At 33.1% G+C, this 19,829-nt stretch overlaps 1 protein-coding gene across 1 annotated transcript in view; it reads right to left on the bottom strand.

Annotated features, from left to right (window-relative positions):
* Positions 1-19,829, bottom strand: part of LOC141665391 (uncharacterized) — a 188,190-nt gene that overhangs the window by 156,494 nt on the left and 11,867 nt on the right. The window lies entirely within an intron of this gene.

Raw genomic sequence — 19,829 nt, forward strand, 5'->3', positions numbered from 1 at the left:
CTGAAAAACGCGGCGGCGGCGCCGCTTTCCGGCCACCCCTAAAACAGAACCCAACCGGCACAAAACCGGTGCCAATCGACTCACAACACAACGATCTAAACGTTCGTAATCATCAAAACATCAAATAACAACCAGAAAATCAAACCCGAATTCGCGATTAAAATCCGAAAAACGAAATTAAAATCAATTAATCAAACACTAAAATTAATTGCATAATCAGAAACTACGATTCTTGGGCTTCAATTTGACTACTTACATGAACGATTTGGATGCTGGAATCACCTTCAAACTTTGCTTTGATTCTGCTACTCTGTTCTTCACAAACCCTAACCCTAATTCCCTTTTCTGATTTTCTTTTTATTTTCTGATTTTTAATTATAATTAACTGATTTAATTAATAGTAATTCATGTATTTATATTTATGAAAATAATACCCCTAAGTAAAATTAAGGGTCTAATTACACTCCTAATAAAAATATTTGGCCCCAATTTTTATAATTTTTGGGTATTAATAATGAATTTTTAAATATCCAATAAATACAAAATAAATACCAAAAATTCCCAAAAATTGTGAAAAATACAAATATACAAAGAAAAATGATATATGATAATTTCATAATCATATAAAAATAAGAATATGATTTTTGTGGGGTTTTTGGTACCCGAAGGGGTCCGGAAAAGTCGTTTTTCGCGAAAAAGGTCAATTTGTAAAACGTCTAGGGGTTCAGAATAGCAATACGGTATAGGGTATTTTTGGCAAAATAGGGCCAATGATTTTGTTTGAAATACGGGCTTTTAAAATACTGTTTGAGCTGTACGGGTTTTGATATAAAATATATAACTTGCAATAAAACACTCAATAAATATCCGAAACATGTTCAGATCAAAACAGACAACACGTAGCACATAACGATTAGGGTTTAATGCCTCAACACAGTTAATCACATAATAATACACATAATTTATTATTATTATAATATAATGCAAGCGTAATTTCTCGGTCGTTACACTAAACATTAGAAACCAACATATGCACTATACCATGCTGATCAGTCAGGATAAAGTGTGAATCTATACCCAACTGCATAGACCCACCAACAGATAGGGTACCGAGGCACGAAGGCCCAAGGGTCTGGTCTATCCCCAACCCATAGGATCTAGCTCATCACTGGTCCTCATAATAACCATCCAGCCCGTAGAGTATTTTGATGTCAAATCATTTTGATCTCAAAACATCCCAACTCAGGGTTCGCAAATAACCCGAAAGAATGGGTATTTGCTCAAGGGAGCAATCGAATTATAGGAACAATAATGAAAAAAACTAGCATAATAAGAGTAATTGCAGCGAAATATAAAACAGTTAACTATTCTGAACTTAGAATAGGAATGAAGAAATATTTGCAGTAATTTAAAAGAAAGTTCAGGAATACTTGCTTCAATTGATAATCCTCTGATCTTTAACTTGTTGCCATATCACTCATTCCTGTTGCATCTGTATTTCCCTTGACAGGCTACTTGACTTTTTTTATCATTTACCCTCTTAGTTTATCTTTATTCTAAATCCACTCATTTCATTACTACACGCAATCAGGCTTTACTTTTACAATCTCTGTCTGGCTTTGAATGCCTCCCACTATGAGTATCTATCATAAAAGATACCATTCAATTAACTGAAAATATATAATTGTCTCATCTATACGTTTATCCTTATCATCTACCCGCCCGCTAATAACAGATAAGGATCATATTTAATCATATAAAGTTTAATAGACACGAGAACTCATAGTTCACATAACACATAAACACACAAGGCACGTATCACATATTCCATATAATACATAATCACATAATTCATGTAGCACATGAGTTAAATCGTCAAAAGATAGATCTTGATACGTTTAGGATTGAAATTGGGTCAAAAAGAGTATTTTATTGATCAATAGTTGACTTAGAATGATTCGCAAAACAAATGATCTTTTGATACAAAAGAAATTAGGTTTCGAAAGTATTTTTAGTGAAAGCGAAATATTTTTCTGAGTCTAGAGGCATTCGTTTCGTGTTAAACGGACGAACGGTTGATTTATTATGAATAAAATAAGAATAATTCAATTAATAATAATATTAATTGAATTTTAAATACCTTTGTTTAAATTTTAAAAGCTCAAAATGACTTTTAAATCATTACTTGGCTTAATTATAAATAATTACATTTTATTTAACTATTTATAGATAAAATTAATTAATTAAATAAATTAATCAATTTATTAAATCCATAAATAATTAATTAAAATAAAGTATAAATAATTAAATCAAATTTTGATTATCGAAAATAAAAATAATAGTTTTATGGTATTAAAATAATTTATTCAATTAATTATAATAATTAACTAAATTAATTTGAATTCAAAAACAATTTTTAGAATTTATAAATGATTTTTGTATAAATTTTTAAAATCAGAATTTCAGAAGCAGGAACTTTGAACAGCTGCACCAAAAAATGGATGGAAGGGCGGCCAGAACGGGGAGGGTGACCGGAACTGGGAAGGACACTCTCCGGAACAGGTGAGCTTCTCCAGTTTCCGGTCGCCGGAAATTCGCGGCCCCAACCCCGATTCGGGGTCAAAACTACATGGAAACTCGAGGTTTTTACTCCTAAATTCATCTAACAACGATCAGGAATCAGAATCCCACAACAACAACATTAATTGATGAGTTCCTCACCGATTCCAGCCAACATCCGAGAAGAACTCGGCACTTTCAGGTGAAATACCGATTTGGACAAAAAAGAGAACCAAACTTAATGATTATGGTATCAAATCGAAGCCTATTACAACCACAATCTATTCGTGTAATTATATTCATCTAACAATTAACACAAAACTCAGAAAATCAATTCAAAATATAAGAAACTATCATAAACTCGTTTAATCACTTCAGGGAATCGTTTGGTACAACTAAATATATGAATCAATTGCAAATCACATAGAGAAGTTACTCCAATCCTCAAAATAAATCAATAATCCAAGAATAAAAAATACCCAAAAATCAATTAAAACTGTTCTTCAACAAGAACCCTAATTTTATTTTTCCAGAATCAAATTCATTTTTCTACATGATGCAAACCTCAAAATCTGACATATTATATACCAAAATGATCAGAAAATTATTCTCTACATGATTATAGCATCAATTCATATCAACAACTTCAAGAACAAATTTTTATATTTAAAATCTTAATAAATTCGAATTAAAAGAATTAGACAGAGGATTACCTGAAATTTCTGGGTTAGATTTGACGATTGATTATGATTCTATATTTCGAGAGCTTCGTTTTGATATATTACACGCTTGAATCGGAGTTCGGTAATGCCTTCGTTCGTGCATTTGATTCTCAAGAATGTATCATTTTTAGTGTTTTTCTATGTAATTACTATATTTTTACTGGTTGTAAATTAAAAAAATGAATAAAATGAAATAAGAAATATGCTATTTATATTTACGGAATATTGGTTCGTTCTGGATCATTTTGGATCAATAAATTAGTTGTTTAGCCGCTAAGTAACTGCAATAACGATCCGATTTGATATCAGCTTTGGAAAATAATTCCAACCGGGCCTTTATAAAACACTTTATACGAAAATAATGTATTATTATCCCGTCTTTTGAGAATACGGGTTTTGTTGATTTATCGAAATGATTAACGTATCGAAAATTTTGCGTCGGGCCACGCACGGGTCAAACCGTAATCCAGATCGAAAAAGTCAAAACATTGAAAATATCCGGAATTACCAGATTAGGTTAGGAAGGAGTTTTCGGAAGAGTTTCGGGTGGTAAAAACGTAAAAATGGTTGAAGTCAGACAATTCCCGGCTTTATAAAATAATTTTACAATTATACAGAAAATTATTAATAAATTCATAAATCATTACAAAATCATATAACACTCCAAAAATCACCAGAAAAATACCCTAATTATCTATATTATATTCTGGTCATATTAAAATTTACATGCTCATATTTTATTATATACCAACATCCAAATATTATTATCAATCATTTGATAATTCACCAAAAATTCACATAATAATCACATAATAAGCATTTATTGATAGAAATAATTAGACGTTATATTCCGGATGTTACATCCTTCCCCCCTTAAAAGGATTATGTCCCCAGAATCACAATAAAGAATGATACTGATACTTTTTAAGTATCTCACTTTCATTTTCTCAGGTAAATCTCTCAACCTTACAATTTTTTATAATTTTAACATACCATATCAGTTATTCCTTAATAGCCTCCTGATAACATCATTTTACTGGTTACTCGTATATCTCCACTCAAGTCTCCATCTTATATATAATGGAGGTAAATTTACTTTTCCTGAGTATGCACATATAAACACCCTATTAATCTTCTATACATATGGCGGTGAAGCCAACTCATTTCCACTTACCCTTCCTATTTTACAGCCTCAAAAGGATCAACATAACGCATATAAATTTTTCTTTTTCTTTCTAAATTTAATAATTCGGGCTCATGAACATTTCCAACGGTTACTCATTGTTGAACCTCGTCCCCATATGTTTCTTCGTTCAAATAACCTAATTTGTAATCATTTCCCATCGCATTCGAAGCTCTTTAATCGTTCCCATAATCTTCTTCTTCATCTGCAAATGATGTACTGAGACCTTGGCATATTTGATTTCTAACGTTGACTATGATATTTTTCTAATTACCTTTCTAATAATTTCTCAGGTCTCATCACTTTAATCACAACTCAACGGTCTCTTACCGACATCAAATCTATTTGTTACTCACGTAACCTGAATCAACCTTCATTTTATACATAGGGAGCTAAATTACCCTTCTTAGTCATATACATTTGAACATCTTATGAACTCATTATGCCTGTAACAACAAGGTCGACTCATTCGTAATCGTTCCATCCATCTCATTGTCTCAATAGACTAACTTAATTTATACTAATCTGCTTCTTTTTCTAATTCTAATAATTTGTGTTCATGAACCTTCCATTTTCCCTGACTGTCCAACTTTACTTTTTACGTCTCCTTCTGTTCGGTTAGTCTGGCCTATGATCATTTTCAATCGTATTCGAGAACCTTTAGCTGGTCTCTTGCACTTTCAATCCATCTGCGCCCGATATACTGAACCCATGGCGTCTGATGCTTCGAAATGTTCTAAATCTATTCAAAACTAAAAATCAAAGGAAAATCTCGGCAATTGCATTTAACTCACCACTTTGTAGTATACTTCAATTTCTTTTCAATCACTATCAATTATGTTCATCGAGCGCGAAAATCCTTTACTATCTGAAAGGAAATATTAGTTTGGAATGGAATGAATCATAACTTTATTTAAAACCAAACTCTTGGTACTAATACTTATTTTGTTGTCATATCAAATTAGATATCAATATGAACTTTGATGCTCACAATATTCCATACTGAAGTCAACATCAATCATCTATATTAATACCACCTTTGATATCTAACAACAAAGTGAGTATCAGCATCACCTAGAAACCGGATCAAAACCTGTTCTTCAATTTCTAACCTTCCCAATTCCTTTATCCACTCCCCAGCAATCTTAGTGATATTCACTCTTTCTTTTCTAAACAAGACATCGGTCTCTGAATGGATCTTGCTTGGTTGGTAATTAACCATACTTTCGTAGCTCATAATTAATTATAACCAGAGTTCATACCTTTGAAGCTTAGAACGCAGTTGCTAATCTTTCACCCTTCGCATATCTTCAGGTGTTCAACTTGGTCTTCCTTAGTTCTTGAATAGGCGAGGATGTTATTAATAAATTCAATTACACTATCCAATTACTCCTTATACACTATGTTCATTTAATCTTCAGACTTACAATTTCTGATAACCTATGCGTGACTTCATACCTCCCTTCTCTTTTCTCCATGATCACTTTTGTGTATAGCGCGAAGTACTCTTTATTTCATTATTCTTTCATTCCACATTTCTAAAGTTTTCCTTCACTCAATATCTCATTCCTACTAGGTTATACGATACAGGGCTTTTGACACCAGCTCGACTCTATGCAGTAACCAATGAGAAATTCTTATCTCATTTCCCGAGGTAACCTTGGTAAATCATTCGTTAGAACCTTCGGGGCTTTGCTTTAATTCTAAAGAATTCCGATATAAGATTTATTGTAATGTTCTTCTTTAACAGTTCACCACTAATACCTTGGTTTAATCTCCCCTGTTTACACGCATTCTTTGAATAAAATTTCTATCTTCAATTATCGGCGTTTCATTTCATTCTCCTATCAGTTCTGACATAGCTAACATTCACAACTTGCTAATATCCTGGACTATTTTATAAAATTTCTTTATCGTCCTTTTGATTCCACTTCTTTTCTTATTTAGTTCTTCATTCTCATTGCTCATTAACTCTTTTAACATAAGGAATGTCTTTTTCTTGATAATATTAATATGTGCATTATTAGCTAAGCCATTTCTGAAGTTAATAAAAGGCTTTTATTTATAATATTTAAGTTCTTATGGACAGAATTATCAAAATTCATTGATAATTATTTTCTTAGCCTCACTTAAATCATCATTGATCGCATATTTGGCTTTTTTTCCCAATTGATCAACATTTCTTTTTCTTGAGTTCACATGCGGACTTCGTTAGTCTTCGTCTAACATCGGATACTTGGATTCGCGAGCTTTATAAAACTTTTATTCAATCGCCATTCGATATGGGTATACTTTTAAGTCCTTCCTGGAATGCTATTACAGATGATAGAATCTCTTTGCTTTATCTTGAACCTTCAGTTCTTGAAAATATTCTTCTTACTAGCATGTACCAATTACTTTCTGTTCCTCTTGTTTACCGAACAGGGTGTATTCATCTAGATAAAATCTCGCATATGTCTGCAGTAACATCACGCTAATTCTACTAAACTTTCGATTTCTGCTAATGCCATCACTTCCTTCAACTTGCTAACCGCTTTGATTTCGGATTTGAAAATCATGTTAGAGCTTGACTCAATCTAATTGGAATCGATCTCGATTTAGCTAACCATTGGTTGGTAAAGTTGATCAATTAACTCTTTTAACTGATCACTTAAACCAGTGCTGACTAGCTAACTGGAATCAAAGACCAATTATATAAAGTCGGGTTAGGCATAATAACTTTCTCAAGAACCGAGATCGCAGTTATTTGGAGTATTGACGAGAACGACAATATACCTCTTTATCCTTACATGTAGGGTAATTTCTGAAAATTTGGGCAGCACTTGCCCTATATCATTGACTACCAGCCGGACTCAAGCCAACACCATCAATCTACCAAATCATCCATAATCATATCCATCCACTTCCATCAACCAAATTCATCCATCCACCATAATTCAAACTATATCATATTGACCAGCATTTATATGATTAACTGGCATAACATATATCTTTTTTGAAATGGGACTAAGGTCTTAAACCAACAATGATTAATATAACCATACTTTTCTCAGTTCTTTCAGAATATAATAAAATTTTATTTTGCAAGTCTTTTAACTTATCTCTTACCATTACTAATTGGGTACAGTTACTTTTGAAAATTATGCTGCATCCTTCAACGAACTACACCAATCCTCCTTCTTTGACGATACACACTCAATTTCATTAGCGAGTCTGTTGATCTTTTAATAACCATGCAGGGTCTTAATTATCATCATCACAATCGAGTGACAACTCATCACCCGTTCGTTATTTCTTAAAAGGTCTCGCAGTCGAATCACCATTAATTTATCTCCACTTATGTTCCCGAATCGAACTTTCGTCACCGACCCGGTTATGGGTATTAAATTTACCGTAACTTATTTACTCAAGGTAGAGAACTTCACAATTTCTTGAAGAACACGTTCAAAATTTGTTTGCAATTAAGATTTTTTGATCTTGAATCTTCACGGCAAATATCTTTCTGTGACGAAGGGATGCTTCACGTATTAATTGCCTGTCTGAGTCAGTGTTCAGAATTCCCTTGATCTCCGATTGTTGTCCCGACACCCGTTCGCTTTGCATACAGCCTTACTTCCTTATTTTATAACTAATTTATTTGTTACGGTTCGCTAACCATTCATTTCACGTCAAAATCCTCTAATTTGAAGCGCGTCATGTTAACGCAATCTATCGTACTGATGAGATCCTCGTAACACGAACAACTATCTGAATTGATGTCTTCGCCACGTCCATGTTATTAATGAATTCCTTCTTCCTTACCCGCGGATGTCCACCATTTATCGGTTTGCAGTCGTATCTATGTTTGTTGTATGATTCCACGTTCCACACTATTTCATTTCTTTTGAAATCGTCAAAGAACAGACTGTACGCAAGAGGAGAGTTTGTGAATATGACTTTGATTGAAAACTAAATAAGGAATAACAATATCACATACGATTGGGAGAATCTGTAATTCAGTAAATTGAAGGAAGAAGAATGAGTGAAGATTTAGATGTGAATGAGATAACCATATTCGTACTCAAGATGGCCAGTCTTTCATACTATATGGCATAAAACACATTATTAGGTGGCATCCCACCCGACTCTTCATCATTTCGACAAAGCGTCACACCACAACACTGTTTGTCTCAATTAAGAATAAGTAATTTGAGAAGAGAAACAATTAAGAAGGAATACAATAAATTTTCTTTCGTCTTCGCCTCATATGATTTATCCACAGAAGAAACTAATACGTATTCAAGAATGAAGAAGAACATATGATATCGTATTAAGAGAAGGAATGTCGATGTTGATCACCTTCCACGCTTCATCTACGTATGCCTTCAGAAACCAGTCGAATGAGAGATTCACAGTTTAGGTCACATTATAACTTCGAAATGTCATCTGGAAATGCCTCCACATTAAATGCTTTAATGATTTGATCATAATCATGTCCCTAAAAAATTTATAATTACAACTCCCGACTTCTTCTATGCCACGTAGAATAACAATCGATCCCGCCACGCTTCAACTTTGTCGATTAGGAATATTATCCTTTGCCAACCGTCTAAAAGAGTCTTCTATTTCCTTCAATCATCCTTTGTCCATTCGAATTACAAACTTTTTAAATTTTAATAATTTCATGAATTGGGTAAATAATATTTTAATATGTTCATTAAATTGTTGGTATTATTTAAACATTACTTTTATCTTTCACGAAAACTTTAAATTTTCTCCCTGCTGGGGGGGTCTACTTAGTCCTTCGAACTGACAACACTGAGTCTATATCAATTCTTCTTTTTAGGTCATTTTCTGTTTATAATAACAAGAACTTTAATAGTAATTCGACAACCAAATTGTAAAACTCATTTCATGCAAAAATCTTCTGAAAGTTGATTAACAAAATCTTCTCCGAAATCTCATTTTAAAATTTTGAAAATTAAATATTTGGTCATCATTACTATATAAGTTACTTGCTATTCTCTTGATCCACTAATGAAATATCTAATTAAAGGAATGCCCATATAAGGGTCCCTCCATTTTGGTACATCTTCCACTTTTCCTTGGATTCTGCTCGCACTTATTAGTCGACGAAGTTTCATTTACTATTGTATATCATTTATTCGCAATTCTACTGTAATGCTGACATTTGGTACTATCTATGACATTCTTCTCATCATTCTTGACGCTATGCTTACAACCACGCAGGAGATTCGACGTCCTTTCTATAGATAGGGTCACACCTTCTTGCTAGCCTTATCTATAACTAGTAGGGTAAATATCATTCTTCGCGCAGCGCCCGGTATGTGATAAGAATCTTTTCGCGACGGTGGTGCCTTTTGCAGCTTGCAACTTTGGCCCTTCATCAGCTTCCATCAACTCGTTGCCTCCAGCGTAGAGCTCGTTCTATTACCTAATTCTAAGTTAAATCGTACCAAAGTTCACCTAGCCTCTCTTTCACAAGTTCTCACAAGAATCAATAGTATTTTCTTTAAAACCACATGAAATATAGGGTAATATATCCTGACTACGTCGATCTATCGATTCCTCAATAATGTAGGATCGGAGAATTCAATATACCTATAGCGTTGCGATATTCACCTTACACTTCCCTCAATAATTCTGGCTTACCAATTCCGTATCGGACGTGCTAATCCTCATTCGCACTCTATTCGAACTTAAAATGAGTGTACCTAGGATCTTTCTTATCTTATATGACATGTCCATCCTAACTTACTTTCACCTATTTTTATTTCAGGGAGCAATAACCTGTAGCTCTGATACCAACTTGTAACACCCCCAAATCCAGGGTCAAGATTGGGTGTCACTACATAACTTTAAATAATAAAAACCTGTATATTAAAATAAATATACAGACAACCCCTCATTATTCAGGATCGCATACAGGTTATGGTATGAAATAAGAATCTAACCTTCTAAAATTTACATTGTCTAAATACAATTTTATTACCTTATTACTAATTTCCTTGTACTGATCACTCTGACACCTCCAAATTTCTTCAGCCGGAATCTCACCACCTTTGTTGTCTATTAAAATCTATTCACTTTCGTCCTTATTTGATATTGAAAGAAATAAGGGTTCACAAAGCAAGAGTGAGCAAAAAATGCCCAGCAAGTATCATAAATGGTTTCCAGGTATCAGATCAAAGAAACTCCTGGAAACGATTTTTGAATGATTTCAAAACATTTTTATACATTAAGAACAGTTGAGTGAACAAAACATCGGCCCTCATTGGCCTTTAGTCATAAATCACATTTTTCTGTAAAAAAATAGTGAACGTTTCAATTTTACATCCTTTTGAATCAAATCTTTGTTTGATTTTGTACTTATGAACTATTTGGGAAGGAATTCCGTTAATGGCGATCAACAATAAATTAGGCCGAACATTGGAAACCAATATATGCACTATACCCTGCTGATCAGTCAGGATACAGTGCGGATCTATACCCAACTGCATAGACCAACCAACATATAGGGTACCGAGGAACTATGGCCCAAGGGTCTGGTCCATCCCCGACCCATAGGATCCAGCTCATCACTGGTCCTCATTATAACCGTCCAGCCCGTAGAGTATTTTGATGTCAAATCATTTTGATCTCAAAACATCCCAACTCAGGGTTCGCAAATAAACCGAAAGAATGGGTATTTGCTCAAGAGAGAAATCAAATTATATGAACAATAATGAAAAGAACTGGCATAATAAGAGTAATTGCAGTGAAATATAAAATAGTTAACTATTCTGAACTTAGAATAGGAATGAAGAAATATTTGCGGTATTCTAAAAGAAAGTTGAGGAATACTTGCCTCAATTGATAATCCTCTGATCTTTAACTAGATTCCATATCACTCAGTCCTGTTGCATCTGTATTTCCCTTGACAGGCTACTTGACCTTTTTTATCATTTACCCTCTTAGTTTATCTTTATTATAATTCACTCGTTTCATTACTACACGCAATCAGGCTTTACTTCTACAATCTCTGTCTGGCTTTGAATGCCTCCCACTATGAGTATCTATCATAAAAGATATCATTCAATTAACTGAAAATATATATTTGTCTCATCTATACGTTTATCCTTATCATCTACCCGCCCGCTAATAACAAATAAGGATCATCTTTAATCATATAAAGTTTAATAGACACGAGAACTCATAGTTCACATAACACATAAACACACAAGGCACGTATCACATATTCCATATAACACATAGTCACATAATTCATGTAGCACGTGAGTTAAATCGTCAAAAGATAGATCTTGATACGTTTAGGATTGAAATCGGGTCCAAAAGAGTATTTTATTGATTAATAGTTGACTCAGAATGATTCGCAAAACAAATGATCTTTTGATAAAAAAGAAATTAGGTTTCGAAAGTATTTCTATTGAAAGCGAAATAGTTTTCTGAGTCTAGAGACGTTCGTTTCGTGTTAAACGGACGAACGATTGATTTATTATGAATAAAATAAGAATAATTCAATTAATAATAATATTAATTGAATTTTAAATACCTTTGTATAAATTTTAAAAGCTCAAAATGATTTTAAATCATAATTTAGCTTAATTATAAATAATTACATTTTATTTAACTATTTATAGATAAAATTAATTAATTAAATTAATTAATCAATTAATTAAATCCATAAAAAATTAACTAAAATAAATTATAAATAATTAAATCAAATTTTAATTTTTGAAAATAATAAAGAAAATAATTTAATGGAATTAAAATAATTTATTCAAATAATTATAATAATTAACTAAATTAATTTGAATTCAAAAACAATTTTTTGAATTTATAAATGATTTTTCAATAAATTTTTAAAATCAGAATTTTAGAAACAGGAACTTAGAACAGCTGCACAAGAAAATGGATCGAAGGGCGGCCAGAATGGGGAGGGTGACCGGAACTGGGAAGAACACTCGTCGGAACAGGTCAGCTTCTCCACTTTCCGGTCGCCGGAAATTCGCGGCCCCATCCCCCTTTCGGGGTCAAAATCATATGAAAACTCGAGACTTTCCGGTGAAATACAGATTTGGACAAAAAAGCGAACGAAACTTAACGATTCTGGTATCAAATCGAAACCTATTACAACCACAATCTATTTGTGTAATTATATTCATCTAACAATTAACACAAAACTCAGAAAATCAATTCAAAATTTAAGCAACTTTCATAAACTCGTTTAATCACTTCCGGGAATCGTTTGGTATAACTAAATATACGAATCAATTGCAAATCACATAGAGAACCTATTCCAATCCTCAAAATCAATAAATAATCCAAGAATCAAAAATACCCAAAAATCAATTAAAACTGTTCTTGAACAAGAACCCTAATTTTATTTTTCCAGAATCAAATTCATGTTTCTACATGATGCAAACCTCAAAATCTGACAAATTATATACCAAAATGATCAAAAAATTATTCTCTACATGATTATAACATCAATTCATATCAACAACTTCAAGAACAAATTTTCATATTTAAAATCTTAATATATTTGAATTAAAACAATTAGATAGAGGATTACCTGAAATTTCTAGGTTTCATTTGACGATTGATTATGATTCTATATTTCGAGAGCTTCGTTTTGATATATTACACGCTTGAATCGGAATTCGGTAATGCCTTCGTTCGTGTGTTTTATTCTCAAGAACGTATCGTTTTTAGGGTTTTTCTCTGTAATTACTATATTGTTACTGGTTGTAAATGAATAAATGAATAAAATGATATAAGAAATATGCTATTTATATTTACGGAATATTGGTTCGTTCTGGATCATTTTGGATCGATAAATTAGTTGTTTAGCCGCTAAGTAACTGCAATAATGATCCGATTTGATATCAGCTTTGGATAATTATCCCAACGGGCCTTTATAAAACACTTTATACGAAAATAATGTAATATTATCCCGTCTTTTGAGAATACGGGTTTTGTTGATTTATCGAAATGATTATCGTATTGAAAATTTTGCACCGGGCCACGCACGGGTCAAACCATAATCCGGATCGAAAAAGTCAAAATGTGGCGTCCCACCAAACCCGGGTCAGAGGTTTGGGGTCCACAACACATACTCAATATATAAACCTGTATATAAAATATTATTTGCAATGACCCTGCTTTATATAACCACGGATCGCAACAGGTTAAAGTATGCAAACAAGCCACAACCTTAACTTTTATTACAATGTACCAAATCCCAACTAATTTAATTTACAACTGATATGAAATATTCTTACAACCTTACTATCTCACTACTGCAATAAGCTCCTGCTAGCTCGATCAATCATAATTTGGAATCCTAGCTCGAACATTGAACTGGGAAACCTTGCTATCAACCGTATCCTTCTTAACTGTAGAATACATAAAAAGATTTGCAAGAATGAGCTAACTAGCTCAGCAAGTCATATTATCAATAACTGAGGTTAAACAATAATAAACGAGGTGATTCAAAGGAATCAAGCTTCTTGTTAAATAGAATTGGATATTCATTTCAAGTTTTTAAAACCAAGGTTAGGCTGCTGATCAGTCACGCACTAACCCCGAGCAAAGCATATAGCACTGCTCTGACTACTGGATCCAAGGCACACATTGGCCTAACTTGACCATTGATATGGTCTGACCACGAATCTGGTCCACATAAAGAAAACTATCCAATTCTAATGCATTTCAATATGATAAACAATAGAGTTCAATAAAACCAGATCATAATTAATAATCATAAAACATTTGTAAAAGAGCATGGTAAAAATTCATGGTTACCAAAAGGGTATGTCAAAATACATAAAAGAAGTGGCTTTCAGCCGGTAGGATAATCGGGTATTAGAAGAATAGTGTTTTTACAAGGTTTTAGTGCTTTGATATCACAAGGTATGATTGAGTATAAAAGTTTCTGTATGTGTAAACAATTCTGTTCCAGTGTTTGGTATATGATGGGTATATATTTGTGGAGTAATATCGTATTTGTGTGGTTTAGTATCTGGTAAATCTACAATAAATGGTTTACAAAGAATAAGGCTTACATCTCAAAGATCAAATGATGTGGCTCAGGTTCAAGGCTGAAGGATTCAAAATATGTACAGTATAAAACAGAGCTATCTTGGGTATTAACAATTTGTCACAAGAGAATTTAAAAAATATTTGCGTTGTATCTTAAGAAAGGTTTAGAAATACTTGCCTTATCATAATCGATTTCAACTTCACTTGTATTTGTCTAATGACCCCATTCAACAATCACTCGTCTGCTTCTCCTATGTCTCGCATCTATCTTCTGCTCACTTGTTGTATTTTCTACATGTCAATTCTATTTTCTGATCACCTGCTTCTCTTTCTTACGCCTTGCTTACTCTGCTAGACATCATAAGTATCTATCAATATTCCACTCATACGATTCTGTTCAACACATACTTCTATCTACCCTTCGTTTCACCCAAATCCGATTAATGGATCGAAAGTTATGTTATAAACAAGTAATCACCGAACATATAGACCGACAATCAAACAATAAGTCACATATAACACATAACACGTCAAATAATCAACGACATATCATTTATAAAGAAGTCTCGGGTCATAAACAGGCTTTCGGGTATTTAAAATAATTTTTAAAACATTTTTCCGAATTAAAACGGGTCGTTGGATCAATTTCAGAGTAATAAACAGGGTTCGGTTGGCCAATTCTGGCTTCGAAACAATTTTATAATAATTATCGAGCCTTGTAAATAATTTAAAATATTATTTTAAAGCTCGAAACTATTTTTCGGAATTTTTAAACATTTAAAATCATTAAATCCAATTAACTAATCAATTAATATCAATTAATAAATAATTAAACTAATTAATCAATTAATATTTAAATTAATTGATCAATCAATTAATTAATTATTAATTAAAATTAAATAATTAAGTGATTTAGATTTATTTTTAAGTTAAAGATGAATTTTAGAAATAAAATAAATGATTTTTGGAATTAAAATAAATAAATAAAGACAATTTTTAAAAAGTAGAAATTCCAGGGGGTTAAGTGTAAGTTTTCAAAACTTTTAGTCGCAGGGTTAAAACTGTACAGTTTGCAAACTTTTGGGGTTTAACTGTAATGTTTGTAAAACCCTGGGGGCTAAACGGATATTTGTCCGCCGCCACCCCCAGGTCGCCGGAGAACGTCGCCGGAAACGACGTCGGTGGAGTTCAGCTACACAGAAATCACTCAACAGCTCGAGAAACGTTTTACAACTCTCAAGGATTCTCCCCATGGGTCTGGAATGGACTGAAGATAAGCTATATGTCCGGAAAAACTGAAGCAACTTCCTGTCGCCGCCGTGTTCGTCCAACTCCGGCGAGCTCGAACCGGGTACCCTTTGTACATTAAACTGGGATCAATCAATTCCTCTCCTTACGATCTATAAGCTGGTAACATCTAATTAAACCAATAACCCTTAAAACAAAAATCCCTAATTTCCAATTAACAATATTCAAAGTATATAAACCCTAGTTTCTTTAATTCGAGAATCAAACACTTATTTGAACATGTTATTGAACTCCAAATCAATCATATAATATATCAAAATCATCAGGAAGAAAAGCTCTACAACATGCATTCATCAAATCATACAAACAAGCTCTTGAACAAAAATTCGGAATTTAAATACCAAGAAATTCGAATATAAATCATTAAACAGAAAATCACCTAATGTTTATGGGTTGAAATTGATGGAAAATTTGGATTCTAGATTTCAGTAGCTTCGTTTTGAGTATATGTACGCCAAAATCGGATATCGATAACGCCTTCGAATTTGTGTTTGATTACGAAGAACAAAATATAATCATAGTATTTTCTCTGTAAAAACTCTGTAAATACTGTTTGCAAATGATTTCCGGTACAAAATAAAATACGGTAGAGGCTATTTATAATTAAGGGAAATTAGTATCCCGTTGGATCATTCCGGATATAAAATGGTACGTTTATTTATAAAAACTAATCCAAACGGTACCGGTTTTCGAGATAATTATCCAAATCAGTATAATTTGTACTGCGGTCTTGGTCTCAGCGCCTGGTTACACGTACTACGAAGTGATAATAGTGATAGTTTAATAAAAAGCTCCCGTTTATCAAAAATACGAGTTTTATTGATTTACCGAAACGAATATTGTATCGAAAATGTTGCGCCGGGACCCGCGCAGGACAAACCATACGCCGGATCGAAAAAGTCAAAACATGGAAAATGCTCAGAATATTACAATTAGGTTATGAAGGAGTTCTCGGAAGAGTTTCGGGTTCTAAAAATGTAACAACGGATGACGTCGGTTGGTTCCCGTTTTTATAAAATAGATTTTAAATACCCGGAAAAAGATTTTATAAAATCCATATGATTCCTATAAATTCATAAATCAACATAAAAATAATTTGGAAAATATGACAATTATCTATATTTTATTTGGAACATATAAAAATTGAAATACTTAATTAATAACACTTTTAAACATTCAAACACATTTAACACTTGACAAATTATTCACAGAATAGATACTGAATACATATAATAATTATCTATTAGCAAAAATAATTGCACGATATATCCCGGATATTACATCCTTCCCCCCTTAAAAGGATTCTGTCCTCAGAATCTCCTAAGAAAACAAATGAGGACACTTTGCTCTCATATCACTTTCTAACTCCCAGGTTGACTCTTCAACCTTTGGGTTTCTCCATAATACTCTTACTAACTTTACCACTTTATTTCTTAATACTTTCTCTCTTTCCTCTAGAATCTCTATCGGACTCTCTACATATGACAAATCTTCCTGAAGCTCTATCGGCTCATATTCTATTACATACCTGAAGTCTGGATTATACTTCTTAAGCATCGATACATGAAAAATATTATGAATGTGCTCCATGTACGGAGGTAACGTTAACTCGAAAGCTATTTTTCCAACATGCTTTAAAATTTCAAAAGGTCTGACATATCTTAGGCTCGGTTTTTCTTTCTTTCTAAACCTCGTTAATCCCTTCCACGGCGATACTTTCAGTAGTACTAAGCTTCCTTCTTCGAATTACATGTCTTTCCTTGATTGATCTGTTTATTTCCTTTGACGGTCTGGTAAGGCTATCAATCTCTTCTGGATAACTTCAACAACTTCCTTTGTCTGTTGTACTAATTCAGGTCCAAGTATTTTGCGTTCTACTGCTCCGTCTTAATACACTGGAGATCTGTATTTGCGTCCATAAAGGGATTCTTAGGGTGACATCCCGAAACTAGCGTGATAACTGTTTTTGCAAGCAAATTCTATCAGAGGTAAATGCTCGCCCCAATTTCCTTTGAAATCAATAGCACAAACACGTAATAAGTCTTATATTGTCTGGATTATTCTTTCACTTTGGCCATCCGTCTGTGGGTGATAATCTGTACTCATATTCAATCTTGTTCCTAAACATTCTTGAAAACTCTTCCAAAATCTCGAATTAAATCTTGGATCTCGATCAGATACGATAGACAAAGGGATTTCATGACGAGCTACACTTTCCTTCAGGCACCTATGGATCAACTTATCGAGCGAAAATCTTTCGTTTATAGGCAGAAAATGAGCTGACTTAGTAAATCTATCCACTATAAGCCAAATGACATCATGATTAGTTTTTGTGCTTGGTAACCCCAACTATGAAATCCATGGTGATATGCTCCCACTTCCACTCTGGAACTTCCAATGACTGTAGCAATCCACTCGATCTCTGATGCTCTACTTTAACTCTGTTGACATATATAACATCTGCTAATTCATTCTGCAATTCCCCGCTTCATATCTAACCACCTATAATTTCCTTTAAATCTCTATACATCTTGGTACTCCCTGAATGGATTGAATACCTCGAATTATGAGCTGCCTGTAAAATTTCATCCTTCAGTTCCATCACTGGTGGAATCCAAGTTCTAGAAGAAAACCTAAGAATACCTTGATCATCCTTTTTGCATGCACTATTCTTCCCATACTAAATGATTTATATCCTGATCTACTACCTCTTCCTGACACTTCTTTATCTTCTCTAACAATCCCGACTGAAAAGTTATACTTATACATTCTTACTCCTTTTTGGATCATGCACTCTGACTTCCAATTCCAACTTCTAGAATCCCATAGATAATTCTTCTGGTACAGTTTCTATGTTTATTCTCTCTCCTTCTTGCTCATCTCTTGCCCCTACATTTGCTTTTCCTCGAGAGTTCATACTTCGACTTTTATGGTACGTATATATTTCACATCTTTCTCTATACTTATAATATTTCCCAATCTTTCAAAACGAATATTATTGTTGCTTTTAATTCCCAGTTATGAGTAGGGTACTTCTGTTCATAAGGTTTCAGTTGTCTGGATGCATATGCAATAACTTTATTATTTTGCGTCATCACACATCCTATTCCCTTACGAGAAGTATCACTATAAACTACCAAATCTCCATAATACTTTCAAAGTAATAAAATAGATGTTATAATCATTCTTTCATTTAACTTCGCAAAACTTTCCCCACCCTTCTCCATTTCACATAACCTTCTTGCTTTTCCTGGTCAGCTTCATCCAAAATATTGCAATTTTCAAGAAATCTTGCACAAATTTCCAATAATAACTAGCCCATGATAAAACTTATTACTTTTGTTGGTGCTTCTGGTCTTTCTTCATTCATACTGTCTTTAAATTTTCTGCTGAATCCCCTTTTATCTCCTCCTTACTGATTGTCTATACTAAGAATTATACCTCCTGCCATTAAAGTTTTCACTTGGTAAACCCTTCTTATACCGCTTTTTTCTTCTTTAACTCCTCAGCTATCATTGTATAGGTTGCATGGTTCTCCTTAAGTAACACCATCCAACTAACATTTCTAGAATTTTATAACAACAGTACTGAGTTCTGAAAATTATCTTTGATATGTCCATAAGTTCAATCTTCACTTGGTGATATACCCAGTCTTAAATCAATCTTATAAAAATACCTTGCTTTGTTCATATAATTAAACAAATCATTGGTTCGAGGTAACCGATATCTGCTCTTGAGCGTAAACTCGTTGAGCTTTCGCTAACACATAATCTAATACTTCCATTTTTCTTATTAACATATTATGCCGGTGCATTTTAGGGGTAACGCTAGGTCCAGTTGCTTTTTCTTCTAATTATCTCCTGCATTTGCTCTGGTAACTCCTTTATTTTATCTGGTGCCATTCTATGCGGGGCTTTGGACACTGGCTTCATTTCAGGTGCTAAATCAATCATAAACGCATTTTCTTTATCTAAAGGAAATATTGGTAACTCATCTGGAAACATATCTTGAGA

Source organism: Apium graveolens, chromosome 6, assembly GCF_009905375.1.
Source record: "Apium graveolens cultivar Ventura chromosome 6, ASM990537v1, whole genome shotgun sequence".
Taxonomy (NCBI): domain Eukaryota; kingdom Viridiplantae; phylum Streptophyta; class Magnoliopsida; order Apiales; family Apiaceae; genus Apium; species Apium graveolens.